This window comes from Drosophila guanche, unplaced genomic scaffold (assembly GCF_900245975.1).
Source record: "Drosophila guanche unplaced genomic scaffold, DGUA_6, whole genome shotgun sequence".
NCBI lineage: Eukaryota > Metazoa > Arthropoda > Insecta > Diptera > Drosophilidae > Drosophila > Drosophila guanche.
Genome location: NW_022995743.1, coordinates 1,799,211 through 1,811,936, shown reverse-complemented (window position 1 = coordinate 1,811,936; position 12,726 = coordinate 1,799,211).

The following is a 12,726-nucleotide window of genomic DNA, read 5'->3' as shown; positions in this document are numbered from 1 at the left end:
ATTTAATGGCAATTTAGAGCCTGTGGCGGCGGGGGATTGTGAGAATGCTGCGAAAAAGGTGTCTAAATTGAGATGCCCCGTGTCGTCGCAGGCAGCAGTGCTCCGTGTGTGCGTAATTAAAATTAACTGCTGCTGGCTGCTGTGGTTGCCACAGCTACTGTTGCCTCCTCCTTTTTGAGGCAAATTGGTTTTGCTTGTTTGCCAGTCCCAAAAAATTAATACACATCCCCGCCCCACCCCGCCCTTTGGTTGGGCCTGACATAAAACTCGCATTTAACTTTTAGCGCAGGCAACTTTAAGACGCAAAACTGTGTTGGTATCACTGTGGAGCACACATGCAATTAGCCGCGTGCCACGTGGCATGCCCCATCCAGTTGCATATCCATTTCCGATCTGCGCAAAAAGTTGAACAATTTTCATTAGCACCTCGAAAAGTTTCGTTTCACAGTTACGGAAGGAAATGGCAGGGAGAATGGAGGAATGGACGATGGAGCATGGCAGAAGGGCATTCTCGGATATCCGAGTCAGCTCAAACATATCACAACTGCAATATTTTGTGTCCGTGCTCGGGTCACAACCAATGAACTATGCATGTCACGTAGCTCAAAACCTGCCTCGCCCTCAGCCTGACCTCTTCTCTACCCAACCCCCCACCACTTTCATAGTCATAAAAAACGAGCTTGGACCCGTCTGCCCAGCAGCCCTACTCCGCTCTGGATGTTAAATGCATTCCAAAGCCATGGGGCTAACTGCTCTTGAACTCCCCATAACCCTTGTCTGTGTGTGTCGCTTCGTGTCAGCCAGGAGACAAAGTGCACTGTTGGCCATAAAGATATCTATGCCATTTATTCGTAGCATTCCGCTGGCTTTAAACTTTTCCAGCTTTCATCTGGAATAGTTGACAAATTTTTCCATATCCCACATAGTGCCCTGAGCTAGCGTTTTGGGACAAAAATAATCAAAATTCTTGGACCAATTTGTATGCAAAACTCAAGAGCAATTACTCATGGAGACCAAGAGGGAGCCAGAGGAACCTGAGAGACCCATAGGCAGAGCGGCATAAATGAGTTGGGTAAACATTTGGGATGGGGATGGAATGGCGTGAAAGTAGCTGAAGATATTCGTATCATTAATCATCAACGATTGAAGTAAACACTTGAATAAATTGGCATTGTGTGATGCTAGCATGGGAATAGCCACACCAAAACAATCGCTAACAAAATGCAACCCCGAAAACCGACATTCCAGTTCTGTTGCCATGATTCTGCGGACCAAACATGACAGCTGTCAGTGGGTGGGTATCTATGTATCTGCTGATATCGGTCATGTGCTTTCATATTTGATTAATTAATGTCAGGCTTTGCACCCATCCTGCCTCCTGGCCGGCCTGCTTTGCTGCTCTCTGTCTCAAAGAGCACATCATAATGAGCTGAAAAGTGCCTCCAGGCTGTTTGTGTAAATATTCGTGGCACACGAAATTGCAATATGGCAATGGGCTGGGCTGCCGAATGTGCTTCAATTTGTGTGCAGAGATATCTTAATTGCAGGCTCAACTTGCAGCCAGGATGGCTGGGAAACTGCAGCCCATTTGTGGGAATATTTTAAAGGTTTGACATTAAAGAGCTGTAGTAATTACCTGAGTAATTACCTACTGGCTCTGGGGCTGCGGTATTGGCGCTTATTAAAACTTCACACCAGCCAGCCATCAGCCAACCTGCCAGCGACACTTCTTTCCGGCCAAAGCGCAAATATTTGAGTGGCAAAAGGAACTCCAACTCACACTTGAACTCGTACACCGACAATGGTTCCCCAAGGAGCATTTTGTTGCGCTCTGCACTCTAATTAATCCAACAAAAAGAGAGAGAGAGAGAGAGAGAGAGAGAGAGACTCTCTCTTAAGGTGCGTGGCACATTCGATTCAATTCCCACGCACCGGGCTGCCTAGGGATTTATTTCTGCGTGCGGGGGAGTAGCTGAAATTAACATTTAGATTAAAGCGCGACGAATTAACATTTTTCCATAAATATTTATTTGAGAGTCGGAGATCGGAGATCGGAGACCGGATACTGGTGCAAAAAGTTAAACAGTTTCCACAGCTTTGGCTGCTTGGTTGCAACTCCAACTCCCACTCCGCGACTCTGAAAGTATTTTGCATTTTGCCACAACGTAATCCGAATCGGATGCAAAAACGAAGAGCAACAATGGACGCGAAGCAGTTGAAAAGAAACGAAGAAAATGCGGGGAACACCCCCACAGACTGGACAGAGCCAAGCCAAGTCGCAGCTGCTGCTGCTGCCTGCTTGAAGGCAGACAATTTATTATAATGCTGATATGCCAGCTCCTCTTTTTCTCGCTTTCTGCTCTTTGTTATCATTGATAACAGCGCGGGTATCGAAGCATCTGGCAATCGATATGAACCGGAGCTCCATGTGCAATCATCTGCAATGGAGAGTCGAATAAACAAATGAAGAGCACAAAGATTCTGCCTTTCGGTGGATGGCAATTGAAATGGAGGGAGCCTTCCCATAATACTGTTTCCCCATCCAACCAAAAACCATGATATGCAAATTGACTTTTCCGCCCTTAAAGTTATGATATGGCAGACCAAACGCTTGCCACATTTACATTTGCAAAAACATTACCATAATTGTGCCATCAACAGATATGTACATAAATATATGTAAATACATAAGAGATACATAGATACATACATATGGGAATGTAGCTGCCTCCTGAGTGACTCGATTCCGCTTTCGATGCTTCCAGCTCAGTGATTTTTAATAATAAAACAACGAAAAGCAAACAAACATACAAATTGATAGCCCGCTGTGCGTGTGTGCACTGAGCGAGAGAGCGCAAAAGTTGCTTTACTTTACACCTTTTCCTGTGTCTGGCAGCCATAAAATCCACAGCAGGCAGAACGAGGAGTTGGAGCAGCAACAGGAGGAGACTGAGGAACAATGGCCATAAAGGCGTTGCGGCTCCGGCAAAAGACAAAGTCAAGTTGAAGGCACAAGCCTCAAGTACGAAATGACAATTGACACGAGTTGGCAGCAAGCACACCATGCCACACACACACACACAACCACACACCTTGAACTGGGCAGGCAAAGGAAACTCGAACCGCAGTCCTTCCTCCACCCCAGCGTCCCTTTTTGCGCGCTTCACGCAATTTATTTTATTGTTGTTTGGCAAACAACTTTCATAAGTTTCCAGCTGTTCACAAACGGCACTCAATTTTGGTCGCCATAGTAGTCCTTGTCCCTGCCCTGTCCTGCCCTGCCACCTCTCTCCTGTTGGTCATTGAAAGTTATAAAGTGAGTTTTTGCATTATTAGTTGCCAGTTGGTGTTACAAAGTTGCTTGCCACAAGCGGAGGCAGCAGCACGAGCGGACAGACACAGGACAGTTGGACATAATTACCATAAGCAGCTGGGCAGCTGCCGCTGCGGCGGCATTTAAATTTGCAACTGCCCCGTGTGCCGACACTCAAAAAACGAGGCAGAAAAAAAGAAATTCAATTATGGAATCAATGCAAATTTTGTACAGTCAAAGATGACAAAACAAATTGAGGAAAAATTGTGCAAAACTTGCTGAAAAATAAGCCGAAAGTGAATGCTCTTGCTGAGCTCTAAATTTTCCATATTTTCTTGCCATTTCGTGTATCAATTCATGGACTTTGGAGAGCAACGAACAGACCGCAGAGCACAGCCAATCCAACTGGACCCCCATGCATGGCTGATGCAAATACTATCAAAATACGCAAATAACGTTGCATGCCACAACAAGTCTGAACTGAACTGAACTGAACTGAATGCTGTGTAGTTTGGGGGGGTCTGGTCTTTGGGCAGAGGATTTGCATGCACAGAAGAGAAGGCCGAATCAATGCCGAAAAGCCAAAAAGTCAATCAATTGCTAGAAAATCGAAAAACCAAATCGCCGCAGAGGGACAACAAATATTTGTTGCTGCTGTGGCACGCACTCAGACAGCAGCTGCAACTTGTACGTGTGTGTAAATGATGTATATCTAATTGGTGTTTGTGTTTGCGGCAAACAATAAATAAAGTCTAGCCAATGGACACTTCAGCAAAAAACAATTACGGCGGACAGCAGCAGTCCATGGGGGATTTGGCACTCGACTGTCGACTGGTTTGTCCTCTGGTTGGTTGATTTGTTTACTTAAACAATAAATAAAAGCATGCACGAAGGCAGGCAGCAGCACAACCCTTGGCAGATTGAAAGCTTATCGATTCAGCCCCAAGCCACACCTTAGACCATAAAGACTCAGGCAGCGGGATATGTGAGTTTCCAGCTAAAAGCAAATTGGCACAGCGGCGGAGTCGCAGCCTCAAAGCCAATTAGGGTTTTGGGTTTGGCTAAAAAGGTTTCCGCAAAACCCAACGACAGCCAGCTGTCAGGATACATTCTCGCTGGCTTGACAAACATGTGTAAGGGATAAGGGGGATGTCGCATCCTGCAGGTTCTACTGCCTGCCCGCTGCTTGGGGGCGGACAACTCAATTTAAAGAGCTGCAAAGAGCTTCTTCAATTTGTTGGCCAATTGCGGGTGAGGCTGTGGCTGCCACAGTTCCACAGATGCAATTACCTACAGCAGACCCAAGTCTGGGGCTTCGACATCGTAAATTGCCAGCGTGATATTAAATTACGTGTGACTTTCTACTTCCGTTGGTACGTAATCCGTTTCCGTTTCCGCTTGGGTTTGAGTTTGGTTCGCCGCTCCCAGACTGCGACTGGCTCTTACATTCCATCGTTAATCTTGTGCTAAGCGACGCCAATAAATTATTGCAACCCGCTCTCCACTCTCCACTCTCCACTCTCCTCTCCCCGCTGTCTGTCCACTGTGGCCAAACTGCATGAAAGAAAATTTGCAATTAAAATGCGAGCAGCGCTGATGGCGGCTGTTACGGGTCCACACATTCCGTTGGCCATTTCATTTTCCATGTTTTCTTTTTGCCAACTCTCCCTCTCGCTGTGTGCTTGCTCTGTGTTGACCTAATTCCGTGAAGCAGCGGCAAAACATTTCGAGCTGGTCAGCCAGTCAGCAGTGGGTCTGGGCTGCGGCACTGCATTGTCGGTTAATGCATTCAACGTTAATGTGTGGCATCCACTCAGCTGGGCACCAGCCTCCATGCAGCTCCATCGTATCATCATCAGATGATGCAAATTTCGCTGGCCTTTTGCCGCTTTTGCAGCTAATGCAGCTTTTCGTGGGCCCCCCTCGCTGTTCCGTGTTGCTGTCACTGCGGTTTGCAGCTGTTTATCCAGCTAAAACGCATGTAATGGATTGGCTGTGGCACCGCGAATGGGCACCACCATTTTGCATGCACTTTAACTACAGCTTCGTGGAGCACACACGGCCTCAGCCTCAGCTTAAACCTGTCGGCAGAATATTTTCTGCACTGAAAATGGAGTTTGCCGCGTAACAGAATATCAGGAGAGGATAATCGGCTTCATCTTCGACCACTTTGTGGTGGAAAATTGCTTAATGGCAAAAGGGCAAACTGCAGTTTGATTGAGCTTCAATTGCGCTCCCTTCATTAGCTCAATTTCAGCTGGAAGGCTGGAGGCAGTCGGCAGGATACTCAATTAAACGTAAGCTCTCAGTTTTGGCCAACAATTGGCCAACTTTAGCAGAGAGCCCGGACCATCGCTTAATGCGTGCAACACGATGCTGTCTCTGGTATCTGTGTCATTGGATGAGCTCCAGGCAGCTGCAAGGGCACTTATTACGAGTGCCGTGGCTTTTAAGCACCCAACACATGAGTGCCAAAGGGCGAAAAGGAGAGAGAGAGAGGGAGAGAGGGAGAGTGTCCTGCTGGTGTGGCATCCGCTGCTGATTTACGCCGCTGCAAAAGTGACAGCAAAGCTCTTTTTATGCGCTTTTATCGCTTTAATTGGGGGCGGGAACGACGCCGCCTTCCTGCGTCATACTTTTGGCATCCTGTTGCCAGTCTCTGCTCCGTCGTTGGCTCTTTCATCAGGAGGCCTGCCTCAGCCAACAATGATGCTGTGGCAGTAATGGCGGATGCCTTCCCTGAGCTTCCCCGACAGCAAATGCAGGTCACTGCACTGCGAGGCATCAATTACATTTACATTTACTGCATTAAAGATTTCGCACTCAGCTCAGTCTTTAAGCTGTGTTCAAAATATGCCCCGTGCCCCTCTGCCAGCTCTCTGCCTTGTCGCGAAATGTAATTAGTTTGCAGCCACAAAAACCGCACAGATAATTATTAAACATATATGAAATAATATACGAATTGTGAGGGTAACCGTTGAGGCAGTCAACCAACCGACGATTGTAATTAATTACTTATAATTCCCATATGGATTTCAATTAAAAATACATTTATTTTTACCTCTTTATCGGCAGGCAGGTCGGCTGCACGCTTCACACTTTGATCAAGGCTTTAATCATTAACAATTAAGAGGCAGTTGCATTACATTCCCTGCAATGCACTTTACTCTGGCACTGGGACTCAGCTCAGCTGACGGGGAAAATGTTGCTTAAAGTCTTAGGGCATTGCAGCTGGGGGGGGCAGAGCTTTAAGCAAACAATTCTTCGATTTGGGTACCCATTTATGGACACAAGTTCCAGCTTAGTCTCCAAGCCAAAGCACTCTCTGAACACTTTCTGCAGCCAAAATAAAACCTAACTTAGACACTCAACGCCATAATTCAGCAGTCCCCTGCCTATGCCCAAAATCAATGCAATTAATGATTAAATACGTGCCCAAAGTCCATTAAATCGTAATCAAAGCCACGCTAGAGACTGCCAAAGCAATGGAACCTCCAGCTGTAATGAATGGGCACTGCCATGATGTATGTGCAGATAGTAGGCTGGTGCAACATGAGGCATGCAGCTGCATTGGCTTGAGCTTGAGAGTTGCATTTTAATGCACAGACACACTGGGCGCAAATAACTCACACTATAAGCTGCCAGCCGCTGTACGTTCATCCTCCTGTGGCTTTGTGGTCATTATTCATGGGGCCAGGAAAAGTCGGCGGGGGAACAGAGACTGTGTAGAGTGTGTATGTGGCAAGGTAGCCCCAAAAATATATATGTGGCAGGGGTAAGGGGCGAAGGAACAACACGTTTATACCATTTCCCAATGGCCTGAGTGCGATTTTCACTTTTTATTGTTGCCAGAGCCACAGGCTGCAGGCTGCAGGCTGCAGGCTGCTGTCCCTGCAGTCCTTCGGCTGCCTCAATGCCTGGCCATATATCTGTCTGGCTGTCGGCAAACATGAGCAGAAGCGGCAGCAACATCTGCTGTAGCTCCTGTAGTTGCATTTGCCCCAACAATTTATACATTTATGCGCTTTGCCTTTGGCTTGCCTTTGGCTTTGCTTTATCCAAAAATTTACCTTCCGTGTTGCCGTTTTTATGACAGCTTCCGCTGGAGTGGCATGTGCTACATGTGTTTTGGCAATCGAATACAACTGCAGCTCCTGCTGGAGAGTTGCTCGAGAGTTTGCCATTCCCGAGAGCTCTTTGCTTTGTAACGAAAATCTTTTAATCACATGGAAGTACGTGGTTGGCCATGCATTTATTCTATAAAAGGAAATACATGTCTCCCTCCCTCTGGCATTGGCTAACCGCACGCTGACATATAAATTCATGGCATGGCATCCAATCGGTCAAACGGTTTTTGTGTCTGTGTCTCGTCTGTTGCCCCTGGCAGCTGCCACAGCGAATGTGAATATGATTCGAAAAGGGCGTTTGTTTGTTTGGAATTTAACGATTTGATTGCCCATTGAATAGAGCCAAAGAGAGAGAGGGAGCGGCAGAGAGAGGGCTTGCAATAATGTGCGGCATTTAAATGCCCAACGACCACAAAACAAAACTCCAAGCAGCAACAACATTTTGGGACATTTTACATGTCGGACAAATGAAAAATGACCAAGGGAAATGAGCTATCAATGCGACTAGGGAGATACCCTGTGAGCTGGCAAATGCTGGGAAATCAAGGAACTTCTCTAGGGAGCCTCCAGAGGCAGGGTATTCCCTGGGCACCCTGGGCCTAACCCTTGTAAGTCCGATAAGTAATGGGAGCTGCAATGCTCGAACTTTAACCCGAAACCCCAACCGCCTTCCCTCAGCAGCTTCCGGTTGCAGCTTCCGATTTCCGACCCCAAATCTCCGAGCCAAGTGCGGGACGGACGCACAATTCGCATTGTTTGGCTTTTGCTGCTGCCAGCTTAGGCTCGGATTTGTCCCACACACACACTGCAGGAACAAGGAGGAGGAGAATGTGTGTCTCTCTCTATGTTTGCGTGTGTGTGTGTGTGTCTGTGAAATTTTCTGATTTATGGCATTAAATGCAAACACACAGAAAAAAAGTGAGCCTGAATTGGATTTTATTTGAGTTTAATGGGTTTTTAGTCTGTGTGTTTTAATGCGCGTTGCCTTTGTGTGAGTTTTTGTCCAGATTTACAGATTCCACTCTGCACATTTTGGGGTGCGTTCTGGTCAATTTAATGGCAATGCAATTAGGAAACACAAAAGTGAGGCGCAGCCAGACTTCCAAAGGCTTTAAAGATGCGAAAAATGTGTGCAAACTTTGTGTTTAAATTGGGAAAAAGTGTAGTCTAAGTGGTCTGCGAATAAGAGCTGAATTCTGGGCTACACTCCCAGCCGAATGTTTGTTTAATGGACAAGCAAGGAAGCAGGAAGCAGTAAGGGAAGGGAAGGGAAGAGCCGAACGATGGCCAAATAAATAATGAAAAAGAAAAGTGATGTCATAAAAATGTTATCTCTTAACTGGAATTGAGCAGCATGAACAAGCAGAGAGGATGAAGGAAGCAACGAGGAGGAGCACCGGCAGCAAGCAGTAGAGCAGCAAGCAGGAGCAGTAGCAAGCAGTAGAAGCAGCAAGCAGCGCAGCAAGCAGAAACAACAAAAGGTAACTGGAGCAGCAGCAGCACAAAGAGCGGGAATAACAACACAAACAACTACGCCTGGTCACTTGCGTATAAAAAATGACAATGGCAATGTGTACGTGTGTGTGGGGTCCCCCCGCATGTCCCCCAATGGCCATATAATAGCCAGACAAAAGGAGCAAAACAGAAAAGCGAAAAGCAGGCAATGCGCTGCACTTGCATGCTTGGATGCTTCTGATGCTGCTGCTGTCATACAAGTGTATGTATGAGTGTATGAGTGTCCCGTTATAAAGTTACAAAACTGCAAAAATACTACAAAATGTTTAACTCCCACAGACAGACACACACACACACACACGCACGTCCGCAACAGCCAAGCATCAACAATTTAACGTGGCACAAAATTGTTTCCGCCTCTCAGCGCTTCACCCTCGACCCTCCACCCACAAAAGTTTACAGCTTGGCAGGCGCTGTGTCAAAGGTGGAGTGAAGAGCGCTTGGAGCACACATACATACCCAAAAAACTACTATTACTACGAGTATGTATGATGCCATGAAAATATTACATAAAATAAAATAAAGCTCTTAAAGTTTGTATGAGCACCGACAGCTCAGCTTCATGCACAATTAGGTGGCTCGGATTCGGGCTTTGGCTCGTGCTCTGCCACCATGGTCAAGTGTAAGGGGATTTCCACCTCAGGGCCATGTGTGTGCCAGTAGCAGCAGCCACTCGAAACTGCCAAATTTAATCAGGAGAGCCGACCAAGAGAGCAGCCAATGGAGGAGCTCCCAAGGATTGCAAACAAAATGGCAGATTGTAGAGCATGAAATGAAAGTAGAAAGTGGAAAGTAGAGTTAAGATCAAGAGCGAGCATAAGCTGAACACACTCGTGCAGAAGAGTGGCAGTGCCCATGTTTAACTGGGGTAAGCATAAATCTAAAATAAAACTCTTTAGAAGTTCAACATTTCATGAGCAATACAAAATTCATGCAATTGAATTGTCGCACAATGAGTGCGTTGCATTATTTAAATCAAAAGTTAATAATTGGAACGTGTGTGTGTGTTTGTTTAATTGAAGGAAAACTATTTTGTTTGCCATGCTTTTCGACGTGACGTGGGAATGCAATATCAATTATTTAGTGGTAAACAAATTCGTTGCACAAGCTGCTGCCTAATTTCCACAAATTGAACAAATCTGGCACAAATATAATTGAATATTTTATGGCTGCAAAAGATATTTCACAGTGGAGATAATAAATCCCAGCTAACCCCCACTCGCAGTATCCAACTTTTACTTTTTCGAAAGAATTTGCCCCGGGCTGGAAGAGTGAATGAGGCGGAAGGGGGGAGGCACAAAGTGCTGCTAACTCATTTCACAATTTGCCAGTCTGAAATGGTTTTAATGTGAAAACTTTTGTGGCTACAATGTATCCTCCACACGGAAAGGTTTGAGTGCAACAAGCAGAGTGCTCCTCCTACTCCTCCTCCTTGTCGTGGCACCTGATCCTGAGCAGCATGATTTAGTTGCACAAAAGTTCGGCTTCAATTTCTGGCCGCTGTGCTGTGCTGTACGCCTGGCGGCAGGAGAATAAAACAGAGTCAGTGGGCCAAATGCAATCAAATATACAAAACAAACCAGAACAGAACAACAGTTTTGTAACAACCGAAAATGGGAAAAGGAGAGGCAAAGAGATTACATATGTACAAGTGCACATGTTTATGTGTCTAACGTTCCCAATATACATTCGATGTTATATGATTTGTACATAGTTTGGCTAAGCTTTAAAGTGGGATAAATGTAAACATCTTTACATACATGCACAAACATATGTAGAGAAGTGCAGATGTAAACAAAGATGCATAGCATTAAGCAGAAATATCAATAAGCACCGACTCTAGTACGCAGTAGATTATCCATTGTCCGTTCAATGCACACTTTGCTTAGAGCGAGCTTTGAGAGCGCGAGAGAGTCGTCTAAGCCGAGTGCATCTGAGAGGGAGAGGTAGATCAAAGAGGAATTGAAAGAGAGCAAATGGCTGACGCAGTGCAAGATGAATTTACTGTAAATTTACCTTGAGCTGGCACAAGAAGTTTTTTTTGCAAGTTGCCGAGAGAATAAATATAGAAGAACCGCGACTAACGGCGCTTGCAAAACTTCAAGCAGGAGAAGAGTACCGAGCGCTCAATTACAAATGTACATACATATGTATATGTACGTATGTACACATACTTCATTGAATTGCAAACGCTTTCTTCTTTGCAGCACAAACATCTGGTTAAAGTCATAATTCAATACAAAAGGGGCAACAAGGCGTAACTGTAGCAGTGGCAGTGCCTTCCCAGCAAGCAAAAGGAAAATAAATAAGCAAAGAGGAAGATGTATGTAACCGTAAAAGAACAAATAATTCTCGTGCTCGTACGCGTATATTGAATATGATTTGCGAACAGATGTGAACAGAGCTGAGATGCTATTCTCACTCAATCAATAATGCCAGCGCGGTCGTTGGGGGTAGGATTCTAAACGTAAGATTGTGGAAGCGAAGGCTTACCGTACGTGACTCCCTGTACGTCTTGGCAGCGTCAAAAAGTAAGCAGCAATATGAGAGGAGCAGCAAGAAGCAAGAAGTGAGCAGAAAGCAGAAAGCAGCGGCTGCCTTTGTCAATTCCGATTCCTATGGAAATCGAAAGCGGACCCACGGACTATGCAAATCTGTTGCTGCTGCTGCTGTGTCGCCTGATGTGGCACACACAATACATTTACATAAAAATGCACTTGATCTGTTTGATGGTGGGGTAGTGGGCGGTGGGTACGGGAACACATGTGTGTAAATATATCTGCTTACAGCTGTCAATGTGTTCGCACACGAGGTGCCAACTGCTTCGGTGTTTGCTCCCAGCTCATTTTTTGGCACTTGTCCTACATGGCAAGAAAGCTAATCGGCCTTCGGCATTGGGGTAATACTTTATGAAAGGAGAAAACCCATCAGAAATCGCACAGTTGTTGCATGAAACTTGAAGTTTTGGCACAGGTTTTGCCTTAAGCTGGCAAGCATTTCCGTAATTGGCTCACTTCCGGCTGTGTTTCACAATTCCTCAATCCCTATGCTATGCTATGCCGTTGCTGGCAGACACTTCTGTGTAGAGGACTAATTAATTTCCCTGGCCTTGCCATAGGCACAGGCACGGGGACTAGGTACTGCAGCTACAGGTCAGTGGTGGAGTTCCATGCCCGGGGATTACACGGCTAGGTCCGGAACGCTTCACTGGCCGAGTGGGTCAGCAGGCAGAGGCTTTGCTCGAATCGTACTAATCCGCCCACCTGCATATAATTACTACTGAAATGTGTCCTAATTGAGCTCTACCACTGCTGGTCCTCAGCCACTTTAATTTGCTGCCATTTAGCCTTTGGGGAAAGGCGAACATCCGGGCACACTCAGGACATCAATAATAAATGAGATTCGACAAAAGTTGTAAACCTTTTTCGAGCACTTATCTGTCACACGTCACACGGCGCCAACATCATTTGTCAATTGTCATGGCTTAAGCTACACTTCGGCCCTCTCCTACCCTCTCCCCCTACTTTCCCCTTTGGCTCTTTGTTCAGACCCCCGCCCGCATGCAGAAGTTCTGTTTGCCAACATTTATTTCCTTTCCCTCTGTCACGCCCAATTGTTAAAAATGACAACTAATTAATTTGTGTCCAGCTCCCCCCAGCACCCCCCACTGTGACAGAGTTTCTGTCTCCTGACCACTACCAATCCTTCCCTGGTTGCCTTACTTCGATTTGCCCATAATTTTTGGGGTCAAATATCTTGGAGAGAGCCTTT